The sequence below is a fragment of the Ischnura elegans genome, chromosome 6 (genome assembly GCF_921293095.1).
Source record: "Ischnura elegans chromosome 6, ioIscEleg1.1, whole genome shotgun sequence".
NCBI classification, from domain to species: Eukaryota; Metazoa; Arthropoda; class Insecta; order Odonata; family Coenagrionidae; genus Ischnura; species Ischnura elegans.
This window is the reverse complement of record NC_060251.1, coordinates 104,423,579-104,439,254: the sequence shown is the minus strand read 5'-3', so window position 1 is coordinate 104,439,254 and position 15,676 is coordinate 104,423,579. Positions and strand designations below refer to the sequence as shown.

The 15,676-nt window shown below is 41.9% G+C and overlaps 1 protein-coding gene across 3 annotated transcripts in view; it reads right to left on the bottom strand.

Moving 5' to 3' along the window:
* Window positions 1-15,676, bottom strand: part of LOC124161299 (afadin) — a 510,930-nt gene that overhangs the window by 429,064 nt on the left and 66,190 nt on the right. The window lies entirely within an intron of this gene.

Sequence of the window (15,676 nt, the reverse complement as noted above, 5' to 3'; positions counted from 1 at the left end):
TTTGGAGGAGAAGTGACTGAGGAAGCTCAGTTCGGGAACGGAATACTTGATGACTCGAAGATTTGAAGGAGGATCCAGAGAATTGCCATCCGGTAAGGGCCGGAATAAGATACCCAACTTCATGGTAAACGGGATGACCCCCGCTAAAAATCTTCTAGAACAGTAAAAAAATCTACATGATAAATGTCATATAAAATTTCAATTAAAATTTCTACAGATTAAATTGGTTGGTATCTCCTATCTTCAGCCTTTCCATTTCTTCATAACGTCATTAACTAAGGTATGTGCATTAATTCACTTTTTCAGGCATAGTGCGACATATTGCATACTCCAATACATTAACGCAATACCTACAACCAGGAAATATAGGGAAAATGGAATTCTCTTATTATAAAATAAATCACATTAAATTTTACACGTTCACACTTCCAAAACTGCGAACTTTCACATGCAGAACCATAATTAGTTACCGTACACCTACCGGCATAGAAGACACTGCATACATAGAAATTACTCACTGACTGAGACAATTTTTTTCCATTACGATTAATTTCTTTGCCTATCTTTTTCAACGCACTAGAGTAGCAACTCACCTCATTTATTACTTAAAACTTATAAGCTCATTTATAACTTAAAGATAATAAACATACGCATAAGAAGTTACCGATTGTATTTTCTTTCACCTGTCTTTGGGAATAAAATCCAAGAAATGAAGCCTAAATTAAGCCTTTGTTTTATGCATTTATTTTATAAGCACAAGTCTTGGGATCATTTGAATACCAATCTCAAACAAGAGAAAAAATAATAGCCATTCGTACCTACTTTAGTCTACTCCAAGGCCATTGATATCGTACCCAAGTTCGTCATATCCAGATCAGCGACTCAGTTCACAATTTTTACTCGCAGGCGACAACACAAAACACATTCACTTCTATGCACTGAATTGCAATAGGGATTCCAAATGCACACACATGAATTCAGGGACAAGAAACACAAAAATCACTAATGATGGAAAATGGGACTATATGATGATACCAATCACTGCCTCTAAAAATAAGAACTAGGGAAATATCACTGCCGCAATCCCTGACCTTCTAAGTGAAACATTTAAAATGTGATTCTGGCACAGTCCAATTCTATCCGCGCACACCGTTCCGCTGATTGTGACGTCAGTTGGAGACGTCAGCCGTGTCAACGGGAGTGTGTAAACAGCGGCCGAAGACGATGACTGCAGCTGCGCGGACGATGGGCCCGGAGAGGAAATTGAAATGTGTTTAGAGAGAAGGGTGGTGGATGGTTGGTAAGTACGTGCGTCGTGTGTTGCCGAGTGTGGGTGATGTGTGCACGGATCGTGATTGGGAGGCTGAGCGACAGTGGTAGAGGGGGGGGGGAACATCCGGTGGCTCGCCGCCACTTTCCCCTCCCCCACCCTTCTCACTGACGCATAAGGTACCCACCGCCTCTTGACGCGAAGTTTGGGAAATTTAAGATCCACCATTATACTCCTTCCTAGTGCTTTCGCTAGATGACGCAGCGTCATAATTTACCCCCGCGGCCGTACGCCAACGCAAGTACACGGGCACGTATGTGCACTCACTCAGTGCCTCAACCCGAAGGTTAGTTAGGAATGTTTGCATATGTGAGGGTAGAGCTCACCCCGAACTAAGCCAGAGGCGTGTGAATTTCACCCATACAGATTAGGGGTGGGGGCAGTTCCTTTCCTGCCCCACTTCGCACTATACAACGCCTCTTGACGCGAAGTTCGGGAAATTTAAGATCCACCATTATACTCCTTCCAAGTGCTTTTGCTGGGTGACGCAGCGTCATAATTTACCCCCGCGGCCGTACGCCAACGCAAGTACACGAGCACTTATGTCCAACCACCCACTCACTCAGTGATTCAACTCGCTAGTTAGTTTGGATTGGTGAGGGTAGACCTCGCCCCGAACTGAGCCACAGGCAAATGAATTTCACACATTCACGGTAGAGGGGGTGTAGTTCCTTTTCATGGCCCACCTCGCACTTCTAGGATTTTGTTTGGAAGTATCCGAAGACTTAACCCGGGACATTAACCAAGCTGGTCCACCAACAAGGCGACCAAGCTCCCGTGAGCAGTCAGCTAGATTAAAAGATAAAGTGGCAACACATTCGCTGCAGCTCCGCAATTGGACTCTCATAATAACACTAAGTATTTATATCGTTATCCTCTACGTTCAATTATACCACCCGTACTATTTATATTTTTATTTTTCAGAGTGTCTACGCTTTATTAATTTCCTACTTCTTCTACCTTACACACAAAAGTCAGTACCTGAAGATGAGGCAAAAGCGTTGAAAATAGTAATAAATGCAGAATTAATAACCGTGGACTATTACGATACTCTACAGGACTTTTAATATTCAAAATGATTATTTACAAGAATGTTCTAACGTCTTGCCACTAACTATTCAATTCATTAGGGCTCACATTTTTATAATGTTTATCAGGAAAATTCCAAAAATTCGCATCCCCAAACCTGACAATCTATTTACTTAATTTTTCGAATATCCGTACCGAAAGATTCAAATACAAAGCCCCAGCAAAGTTGACGAGGACACACGATTCATCTTTGATTTTCTGCCCTCAAGCTGGTTGAACATCATTCATTTCGTAATCAACTCATTAGAGCATTAAACTGCAAGACTATAAACAACCTTATCCGAAGGTTAAGACTGACATTTCTTGCTGTTCATTTTAATTCGCTTCCTTCAATTGTTGTACACTGGTACTTCCAAATCCACCTTGTTTCATATTCCTCATTTGTTCCCTCCATCTTCTGCAATTTGACTGCATTAAGTACGAGAATTCTCGGTCTCTTTCCAGTAGTACATCTGAAATAGAGCCTTGCTTACATTTAAGTTCTTCCCCACCCTATTTTACTCTTTTTGTTAAAATTAAGGCATACTGACCAACACTTGCCCTTTAAATCCGAGTTTATATTACCACGGCACAAAAGACAACCCCAGCCCAGCGTTTACGTGGTGAATGGTGGATACAACGCAGAAAACATGACTAGACTCACGCCTGCGCCAAGATGAAGCAAAGATCGTGGGATAGGCGCAGAGAGTGCCTCAGTTCTTTTTCCCCAAGGGTCACGGCGCGAGCACATCGGATTAACGGCAATGGGACGAGAGGAAATAAACGAGCTTCTTCAGGACCAGACAGCTGACAATCGAAAAGGATTACGCGCCGCGCATACAGAGCGGGATCCGAATGCGATGATGACCGCGCCGATGCAGGCTCTGCCAAGTGCCAGGACGACGAATCGCCACGCTCAATCGCCCGATGGGAAATGAAGAGGGAAGAGAAGGGGACGCAGAGTGCAGCTGGGGACGAAATCAACGATCGACGCACCCAAAGACAGAGGAGCTGTGTGGGACAAACCACGGAAACCACCGAGTGAACCATCAAAACTAATGTGATTGCTTGGAAATGCGTCTAGGCACTTTGAAGAAAACGACACTTAAAATCCCTTACGTACCGGCTGCCTGTTTTCCATAACTCACTCGATGCCCTTCCGACTGACATAGCATCACTCATTCTACCATTCATCATCAACCATACAAAGACTTCCTTTCCTAAATTTCCTACGTCACCAGCTGGCCTTTCATTCGGCGGATATCATTCCGTCAATTTATCTTGAGAAAGGAACATGCGAATGACAATTTAAACAGAAAATAAAAATCTCCGAAACCTATTTCACCGCCGACTTAGGCAAAGTCAAAGAAAACGTTTACATCACTTTGAATCACTGACGTACGGCCGACCAATATCATTTGTTTGTCTCAATACTTCTTTATAAAAAGTATCGTCTACTAGGTCATTCACAATAGCCATAACAGGGGACAATGACAAAATTGTCCCGGGGGATGAAGCCGATTTTTCAGTCAGAAGATATTATTCCACCAATTTACCTGAAGAAAGGAATGCCCGAATGCCAATTAAATAGTGAATAAAGTCTCAAAAAAATATTTTTCGGCTGACTCCAGAAAATTCAAAGGAGAGGAGAATATGCGATGATCTGTCAAGAGCCAAAGAAAAGGTATTTTCCTCTCCACCGCTGGTTAACTAAGTAAATCTAAAATTCTAATTCGGGTATTTATTTCGTACTTAAATTGACATTCAGATGATACTTTGACTTGCAGCAAATTATGAACTCATCTTAATTCCTCTGTTATCATTAAGTGCTTGGTTTTAAAGATCGATCCCAATTCTCTTTATTGCCTTTCTCTTCTCTTCAAAATGTCTTTGCCGTTAAACCAATGTAAAGGTCTGTCTCCTTGTTTAAGGTTTTGACGTTAAATTGAAAAAGTACATAAAGATCGGTGAGGAGTAATCGGTAACGATAGCAACAGAGATCAGCCCCAAACAAGGTTTTCGGGAGTAAGTTCAAATGAATAGTCGTTATACAAATTCATGATAGGAATGCCCTCGTATTGAATAACGAAATCATTCCTTTCCTCGGGCATCATCAACCTTGACACAAACGTTCAGAGGAATTGAAATCCTAGACGAGACATCAAGGAGGCTTGACTGCGGTTGCGTATTTCAAATAAAATGATAAGTCAGTCATTTCATTCGCCATTAAACAATAATTTATTTTACTGATGAAAAACTAACACATTAAAAAACCAATAAAATACATATATTTGGAAAGTAAAAAATGGATAGCAACACGGGATAGTAGCTCACTCTAAATTTGAACGCAGTCTGCTACGATAATCTCGGGTAAGTTCACGGTTAAGATCACCAAACCGAAAGCTACATGAATGAAGACTGAAAAGTTGCTACAACATAAAACTACAAAACGGTCGACCACAAGCTTCTCAAAAGCTATTAATAGAAACTTATACACGGCGGGGAGACGAAACAAAAGGTAAGAAGGGTGGTAGATATTTCCCACGGGGCACTGGCCATCTGCATTTGAACTTCCTCGCCCATTATCGAGATCGTCACGCAACTTACCCTTTCCGCAAAACCAGGCATTTGTTTTTTAATGAACTTGCTCCCCATTTTCCCTCATAACTATCGCTTCTTGACTCGCTCAGACAATCAAACAGACGCACATGCCTTTTGAAATGCAATGAATTAATATCTCTCATAGTTTCAAAAACAACAAAATCCTACTTTAAAGAGGATGATTATTTTCAAACGTTAAACTGGCTAGGTCTACACGTAGTATTTTTTGCGAATTATCCTGGCTGCCCAAACGCTGTGCCATCAAAATTTTACAGGAATGAACGAGGTGAAAGTTAATCTCTACGTGGCAAAATTTGTGCTGAATATATTCCGAAATATATAGCAAGAGCAATAAACTAATAAAACTTTCTACTTTTCAAGTTTTCGAAATCAAAATGATAAAACAAAGAGCTAAAAAATAAGGTTGCAGACATAATAGGCGCAATTATCAATGACAAATAAGTCGCAAAGAATTTTATTCGGGTTCTCCATTTCGTCACACACTGCGGATTCCCGCCAACATTCTGCATTACGCCGCAAATCCACATCAATGTCTACAATGATGGCTATTTATGAGACGTACTTTGAAACGTCGACAGAAATGCTCAGCATGAAACGGTGGCGAACCCGAATAGTTTTTGAAGATCCACTCACGCTGGAAAAGCATCAGATCATTATTCAATAACAAAATAAATTCAGTTTTTACTCTTACAATCAAATATAATAATAATTGAAGAACTTTCAGTAATGATAAGTATGGGACAGAAAGCCATTGATTAATATTCAAAAGCAAATAAATTCTAATTTCAGTAAAAACATCAAATTTTTATAACAGGCAAAGAAAAATGAAAACGCTAAGCCGTTATTTGGTCAAGGAATGTACTAGTTAGTTCATTAACGTCAAACCAATAATAATTATCCTGATAAATATTATTCAATAGTTGTTTTCAATCTAAACGTGTTTTTCGTAAAAATTTAATACATTTATGGACAATTTAAAGTATTGCGAAAAAACGGCCGACTGCAACATGAAAATTTTGATTCAATGAAAAGTAAAGAAAACTTTGTAATTCCATACAAATATACAAGGTAGTACCGAAGTTTCGAGAGGCACGCCATTGTCATACGAAAGGAAAATAGGGAGGGATGGACGTGCACTTCCTCCCTGTACAGTTGAGTGAAGTACTCTCGCATGTTTTCCCGGCGTTCAGCGTCTTTGAAAGCTACTCGGGTTTCCCGCCGGGTGAGGCGATGTGATTCGGGCATCGTCAGACGATGACGTGCCCCGTCGAAAACTAGGTTGTACATCAAATATTTAAGTGGAATTACAAAGTTTTCTTTACTTTTCATTACGTTAAGTAGATTCCATAAAGTCACGCCTGGAACGACCAAATTTTTTGTAGTATTTCAAATCCTGCCGCGTGAACGGCGGGGAAATATTCATGAATTACCATGAGAAAAAATTCCTCTGGACCGGGAATCGAATCACGGACCTTTGGCTCTCCGGGGCACTGCGCAGACCACTATGCTATCCAGGTTTCTTAATTCCCATGGCAATTGTACCGAGGCACGCGGTACAATTTGTCCCCATTTTCTCGTGGCAATTCATGAATATTTCACCGCCGTTCACACGGCAGGATTTGAAATATTACACATACCGCTTTGCGAGGCTTTAGGGCAGATTTGAGGCTCTCAACCGATTGTGGCTCCTTGGAAGTCCTTACTTCCTCGCATTGCCATCCTTGGCGGACCGCGAGGGGCCTAACATTTAGTACCATGAGCCTCGGTACGATTGCCAAGTCAATTCAGGAACCTGGGTATCGTAGTGATCTGCGCAGTGGCCCGGAAAGCCAAAGATCCTTGGTTCGATTCCCCACCCAGGGGAATTTTTTCTCATTGAAATTCATGAACTAAAATTTTGATTGCTGAATTGAAGTGTAAATCAAATTCATCATGACTTGTAGATGAACTCGGGCTTTCCATCAGGTGAAAGTCTCCATTGACGCCGACGTCAAGAAAACCGAGAACTACAAGACATCATTCGCCGGGAAATGACGAGATCGCACTTCAATTCATGAACCGTTCGATGAATTCCAGTCGGTCATGGAGAATGAAGATAGCGGAGGAAGACGCGGGGAACTCGATTCCGCAGACAGGGCGATACAGAAACCCCAGTGCGCTTTAAAATGGCACGACCTTAACGGGATTCGAGCGAAAGTCGTGGGCGAGCACTTGGGGAAGGCACTGGCCGGTCCGCCCACCGAGACCATCCACCGCCCCCGAGCGGACCTTGCCTATGCCCCCGTACGCCATCATCAACAACACCGCGCCACTTTCTCAGGTGAGATACTTCGATCCCGTAAACAGAAGATAAATCGATTGTTTTTTTTTTCTTTTTCTTGAACTCAATTATTTAGTGTTGATCAACGTCTAGGATTATAGGTCTAAGAATGACAGGTAAAATTGTTTGCCAACGTCTCGATATATTTTTTATGCCTTCTTACTTGCATTCTTCTCTTCAGCATATCTTCTTATTTTTACTTGCAGTCAAATCTTTGCAAATGAGCCCCGAAGAAGATTTTTTTAAATATAACGAAATATTGGTAAACACTTTTGCATATCATTCTTACATTAGACCCATACTCCGAGACATTAATGAACACTAAATAGTAGATGCGTTTCCAAGGTGAAGTACTGGTGCCAAAGATTTTTCATGAGGACAATTAAGGAGCTTGGCCTGGACCACTAACGTCGGTTTGGTTCGTATACATGTCTGCTTAACGTTATCTGGCTTCGAAACCTTGGAGTCGCACAGCGCACACCCAAACAATTAGCAGAAAACCTTATGAAAAAAATGCCATTAATGGGCTTCTCAGATATAAATACTACGACGCCAGATTTCTGAATGAGAATGAGATTAACTGCCTCTCTGGTCAAATATACAAAACGTGTATTTCTTAACGTAAATAATCAACGGTGAGATATCCCATCATCAAAGTTTCTAGTAGCCTTCCCCCATGGAAGGCTACTAGGGTTTTCCATCGGGTTATTGTTGACATTGCTGCCGACGCGACGTTTCGATTAAAAAAGGGGGAGGCGACAAACTTATGCAATGCTCTAAGATCCCTTTGTTCTAAACCCACGAAGAAAAGGCAGCATAACTTTTAATGCTTTACTTCGTGGAAGCATGAGGGTCATTAAATTATGGTCGCTGAAAAACAAAGCAAAAATGTTCAATGTATGGCCATCGCTTGGTTTCTTTGCTAAACCTGAAAAAATATATAAAACAAACAATAACAAACTATAATCACAAGGTGTAACAAGAAAAAATTGTGAAGAAAACATAACTAGCAAATACCAAGAAAAAGATCTGACTGGCACACCATAATGTCGATTATTGAGTTGAAACAAAGACTGATCTCCAGCAACGCACGATAGTGAAATATTGCGGAGGAAGAAGAGGGAAAGTCGATTTCGAGGACTGGGTGAACCAGACAGCAGCCAATCCTTTGATACCTGTCGACGCCTCCACACCACCAATGAAAATCCCACATCATTGTAGTAACTCAAAGTGTGATACTCCATCAGCAAAGGACTCTTAACGGATTAATAATAGAATGGGAAGGAGTACGACCAAATTTGAATCCCAGACGATACTCTAATTGGCTAGGGAGAAGGGGCGGGGCTGTTAGTAAAATGCTAACTTAAACATTTCTTAACCGGCAAAATACTTTCGGAATAATAAAGGAGTTCGATAGGTTTTCAAGAACATGCCCTCAATCGTATAACGTATCAGCCTTGACTACAACTTCCTGACCTATACAGTTGTATCAGCACTGAGGTCATAATTCACATAATCATAACCACCATTTTAGCAACGTAACATGTTACCAAGGGCAAGGATCTCCAGGCGAGTGCCCATAAGCACGACCGAACGTTGAAGTCTCCGGGCATCGAAGGGACCTCATCGCTGCCTTCCCCAGCACGACAACCGCCTTTTCCAAGGAAGGTACTCAAGTCTCCGTCTCTTTCGACCCCTCCTTCCCCTCCCCTTTCTTTTGTCTTCAGTCCCCTCCCCCCACCTTCCATGGAGAGACCTTGAGAAGACTCCCTCCTCCTGTCCTCCAGCTTTTCCTTCAGGGCGACCGCCTCGGGCTAACGGCCAAAAAAGCCTCGGGCGTCTTGTTGACTTGGTGGCTCTCGGATTGCTAACGCGCCGATCTTACGATTCCTACTCGGTAGAATCCATCGCTGCAATCCAATCAGGAAGTCAGAAATGATTTCAGGAAATTGGTTATTCCGTTATTCAAGACGTACAATAGCAATAGCCAATCCAATAAGTCTAGGGCCTTAAGTCTAATAGCCTACTAGGATATAATTCGAAGATAATAATTCTGGACTTCATACACGTTGATAGATTATAATATATCCCGCCTCATTACCTTGGTCTCCGACTACAGCACGGAGTTGAGTTTAAGCATTCCAAGGCCACGGATATGAGACTCAAGCGCTATCAAGTTTGAAAACTAAATCATCGAGAATTCTACAAAAGGATAATTTTTGATAGCGTGCCCTTTCGGCTGACAGCAACTATCAAATAAAAAGAATTATAATAAAAATCTAAATTTGTCCTTACATTTTTCTCTCGCATACATCCCAAAAGTAGACTATAGTCAATAAATTCTGCCGTAGATACAGGCTTTCACATCATTTATCAGCGTAGAACTTACAGCGAAGTAACACAACATAATGAAAGCGGAGATAATTACAGCCATATTCAATCTACGATCAATTACTTCTTAAATAAGAATTGATCGCCTAGGAAGCTTTGGGAATTTTATAGGAAATGCTTCAAACTGTAGCATGAAAATAAGATTAATTAATTATTAATGATCGTAGAAATAAAACTGTATCGACTTGTCATTTTGGTGGATGCTCGTCTCGTAACGACTAACTCCTTTTTATACACTAACATGAAGCGAGTATCCTCCCTTCATACAGCTGACATTGGGTACGTATTTAGCATTACTCCACCCAAAAATATTTACTCAAGTGTAATATTATAATGTGTATTGAGCGATGCACGATTGAAGGATACCAATAGTCTGATAGACGAGCTTTCAATGAAGTTTTTCTCAACAGTGAAGTGTGCAGCAAGTTCTTGCCTATAAAAATCCATTCCCTATCAAAAACCCTTGCGGTGTTTCTTATAGTACAATGCGATCACGTTATTCCGACACATAGGTAGCCGTGGCATCGGCGGATTATTTAAATTGTACAGAGAACAAACAAAACGCACAAAAAACTTTTTACGGTAGGTATCATTTTGCAATTAAATACATATAGTGACGACAACTCTCCCAACTGCTTAAGTAGATAGCAAAATTAATAATAACGACTATGGTCTATAAAGGCAGAATAAACCCTGGACATGACTGTGACTATGCAAAAAACATTTTGTCCCCGATTCAGTGGGTCACGTAACCACAACTTGAAGCAAATTATGAACTGACGAACCCTTACTAAATAATAATACGTAATAATAAAAAACTTACTAACGAATTAGAAAAAAAAATTATATTAAAAACTAACGAGATTATAATAGCCGAAGGGAGGTCGCCAGCCCTGCACGCCGAATTAATGGGCGTGTAGGAGTACTACAAGGCCGGATTTCAGAGATTTTACTGTGCAGTACAAGCTGGGAAGATGCGAGTAAGACGACACGGAGGTAGATCAGTCTCCTCTCTTTCTCTCTCTCCGAAGTTAAATGTATCTCTCACCAAGAGTGGCAGATACCACGTAGTCCCTTACGAACACTTGTTTCCTTTCAATTAAGCATGTGTACCCATTTCTACGTAAAACTTCCTGGCGTCGCTTGGACCAGTCGCGCGAGACTTGTCTTCCACTTCCTCGAGGAGGATCCACTGAGCGAGCGAGTGTGAGTGACTATGCGTGTGTGATGCTCGCATCATTCGTCCCGCCCAACGAGGACGCTACAACACACTTCCTCCCTTGTCGCCTGTCCCTCTCCGCAACGTCACACAACTCCTCCTGCCCTCAAATCCGTCAAATTTTTACGTTTACCGTCGTACTATGGTAGACGTGATCACGAGAACAAAATAAAAGAAAAAACCTGCAAAACAGAGAGATTGAAAATTTCATCATTTCCTCGCACTTTTACGGATAGTAACGGAGACTCAATTAATAGTATAAATGGCGTCATTCGCTAGAACAACTCATTGTGCGTTTTTTAAATCTTCGATTGTTCAAACACTGCATGGATTTGCTGTACGGATTGGCATGTTTTGTCTTTGCGTGAATATGCACGTACATTTTAATAATATGCGAAATATTTCTACGACCTTGCGGTAGCATGGGCGGTAGGGCGGATCGGAAAAATCGATTTTTTTCAAATCCATCTGGCCCAATGAAAAAAAGTTGTGGGACCGATCAAAAATAAGGCCTGAAAAATTTGAGACCTCTACGTGAGCCCCTGACCCTCGCTCAAATGCAATTTAGGGGGGGTTGGTCGAAATTCGAAAAATATGGTATTTTATGGTCATTTCCTATAGATTTTGCCGAGTTACTGCCCTTTTAGGGCAAAAATTATAGTTGGTATCATCGATTTGTTTAACCCCGACGGGGCGCCTAACAAGGGACAAGTCGTCTCACTAAGCTTCCTTTATTACCTTCTACCATCTTCCGATTTATATTATCAGAGATAAACGACCTCCTAGCAGCATACGCGGGATGAATTTTGCTGTATTGGAGGCGTGGGAGGGGTAGAAGCGAGCGGGGAGGGGAGGGGATCGGCCTGCGGCTCTTGTATCCGCGACGCTGCGTGGGCGTTGGAATATTTTCTTCGCGAACGCGGACTCAAATTAGGCATTTTGTGGCTAAACGGTGGCAGATACATCAAAATGCACGTAATTTTTGCTCTAGAAGGGCAGTAACTCGGCAAAATCTATAGGAAATGACCATAAAATACCATATTCTTCGAATTTCGACCAACCCCCCCCTAAATTGCATTTGAGCGAGGGTCAGGGGCTCACGTAGAGGTCTCAAATTTTTCAGGCCTTATTTTTGATCGGTCCCACAACTTTTTTTGATTGGGCCAGATGGATTTGAAAAAAATCGATTTTTCCGATCCGCCCTAATGGGCGGTCCTCTTGCATGCTGCATGTTGGTGACACCTTAGGGGTGGCTCGCAGGGTATGATACATACGAAGAAATCTATGAATCAACGCGTCCCATTGGTTGGGAATGGTTAAGAGACGCAACAGCCAACTGCCTGGAGGCCTTCGCGAAGAAGGAAACACAAACTGGCGGTCGTGGAAGAGAGAGAGAACGAAGCTACTATTATCGAAGGGAGAGGGGTGGGGGAAAGACGCGGTCGGAGAGACAATCTACGCAGCACAGTGCGGCCGCGACTATTTAGAATTCTTCCCTCGGAGTCCTCCGCGCGGGAACTCTCCAGCGACGACGACGCCGCATTCAAGGAAACCGTGCCTCGACTGGAGGACAACGGAGAAGTTTAGAACGACTTGGGAGGAAAACGTTCCAATATTTTCCATCCTGGCTCATTTCTACTATAACCGCTTTGAAGAGCTTCGAAGATAAACTTATATTGAAAATGCCCAACCCTACTCTCTGCCTCGTTATTAAATAAAAGGTGACTGGGAATTTTCCACACATATTTTAATCTCACGACCTGTTTCATAAATATTTTTTTATTATCTACAGGTGACTTCTTCTCAAGATAATACATTTAATTCAAAATTTATTTAGAATTCCCAGAGATTAAGCCAGACAAAACTAAATATCCCTTCCGGGTCCTTTATTCATGGCTTATCGCGAGCCAACCTGACATTTTATGACACTGGTCCGGCACTTCTATTAGTAAAAAAAAATCAGATTTTAGTTATAAAAATGAAAGTAATAACTAACATGGTTGCCGAAAAGTTGCGCATACAAGCCTATAAGGCTTATAGGATGAAATTTCTTATGCACAGGACAAAATGTGAAATCATAGGTAACTCTCCACAAAAAATACCCATATCATCTACTAGCTCAACCGGCCTTATAAACTACATTTCAAACGAATGGTATTACTAACATTAATATATGGAGTACTTCCTCGGATTTCCAGACCATCCGCATGGAATGAACGATATTATAACCCCCTATGAATACAAATGTGAACCCAGTCAAATAAATGGTAGAATCAATTCGATCGTAAAGGAGATCCAATAAATTTAATTCTACACGGATATACGTTGCGATATACGACTCGCGAACTCCATACATGCATAGTAATAAACACTTACCAAATAATTGGTGGAAAACTTTTTATTAAAAATTGTCGAGATTATAAAAACCGAAGGGAGGTCGCCAGCCCTGCGCGCCGAATTAATGCATGTGTAGGATTACTACAAGGCCGGGTTACAGAGATTGTACTGAACAATAGAAAGGGAGATAACGGAAGTAAGAGAGGTAGAGATGTATGGAAAAGAAGTGTCGTAAATGGTAGGGGACGAATATAGTAACGACAGAAATTCATATGGCACATGAAGATAACTCGAATTAAAAATGCATTTCGGATTGGGGGAATTGGTATAATTCTGGTTGAGCGGGAAATAAGAAAAAATGAAGTGGAGTAAAGAGGAAATAAAAAGCCCCCAAAACATATGAATATCGAAAGGTCGACGGGAATAAACGACAAAATTTCCGAAGTAATTTCCACAGATTTCGCTAAATGCACCCTTTTGCAACAATCAACGATATATTGTCAACCATCCTTTATGACGTGCAATTCTTCTCATACGTATGATAAATAAACAGTGGAATGGCAAGTTCTTTTTTTATACCCACGCGTCTACTCCACCACTGTAACGAGCCGTAACATACGGCAAGAGACAATTTTTTATAAGTGTTTATTACCCCGATACGTGCCATTCCTCGAACCCTCTACGAGTTTTAAAAATATATTTCCTTATGAGGCTGAGGGAAAAGTCAGACTGGAAAGGGAGTTTTAGCACGTTTTCCGCGTAGCGTTTTATAAAGGCAATGGGTAACGAATAATAATGCAAGAATAGCCTAGTATGGGGTTTACAAGAAAATTCGCTCATAATACCTTTAGGTATGCTCAGATGAGGTGAACACGTAAAACTGCTTTACTAATAGGAGTTCCTCACGTTTATGGACAACGTCACGAGTGACAAAAAAACTGGGAGTACCAGGTATGAATCTACTTGGTCTGCAAACATGATATCCCACAATTCTTAGCGAGTTTTCCACCGATAGAAGACGCATGATGACTGAGGACGCCATCGTCTCAGGCAGAAAAAAAATCAAATCAACGTCGACTACGGAATCCACGTCAACAACGCAACGGGAAAAACTTCAGACGACTCTTCAGCAGTGTCCTCGACGAAGGATTTGCCCGCGTGACCGACCAAGGGTAAAGGAGGGGGTGGGATGGGAGGGATAAGGAGAAAGGGTTGCAGCAAGTTGCAACTCACAACCTGTTCTCAGGGAAAAAGACACCGCCTTAGACTATACCTATTCGCGTGCGGTGTTGCTCCACATAGTTGATGAGATCACCACGACTCCCGTGTCACCTACAAAAGGTGCCGTTGAGGAAACGCTCTAAACATTTACTTGAGCAGAAACCCGACAACGGGCCAATCCGAAATTGATGTAATAATTAGATTAAACCAGTAACATATGATCATAGTAATCCCTTCTAATTACAATTCGGTATGCAGAAAACACGTTTCAAACATTAACTTGTGCCAAACCGAAATTGTTACTACGTGTAACGTATGCGTTTTACAAGGGGTCGCTTTTATGAATAGGCCGCTTTACACGGGGCAAGTAAATGCGCACGTTAGAATTGCATTAATTTCTCATTATGGCGTGCAAGGGCGCGAATGCATGAACGAAATAAAAAATGATTATTTTGGCATCTCACGTCCATGCATTCTCGCAGTTCACCGCTTTCCACGACGCAATTTGGACTGCGCCTTCGCACACGCATCACATTTTGCAAGTACGTGCCCCGTGTAAAACGGCCTTTTCACCACCGTGAGGCTAACATGAAACGCAAGCGCAGCGCGAAAACGAACAGACAAACATGCACCTTTTGGCGGAGAAAAAAAGCCGTATCCACATCTTCAATACCATGGAAAACGCAAGAACCCTGACCGCAGTGACAACTTCTGGACTTTGAAAATAATGGTGCAATCCCAAACAAATTGTCTTGCACCTTTTGGCGGGGAGAAGCACCCGTATCAACACCTTTAATGCCTTGCAAAAACGCATGAACCCTGACCACGGTGACAACTTCTGGACTTTGGAAATAATGGTGCAATCCCAAACAAATTATCTTACGGGCACCTTTTGGTGGGGGGAAATTTGCCTTACCTTGAAAACATGGCAAAAACGTTTGAACCCTGGACCGCGGTGACAACTAACGTCACAAGAACATAATGGTGCAATCCAAGGTCGCAGCTGGCACTTTCATTCTCTACCACCAGTGCAGTGTCGATCACCATGTGGGGCATTCCCACCCCGAACGATGAACGGATGTCTCAGGCGCGCTGTGGTGCTCCAAACGCACAACAAACCTCCGTCCACGCATGGCGGCGCAAATCACTCCGCCTCGTCCATCGCACC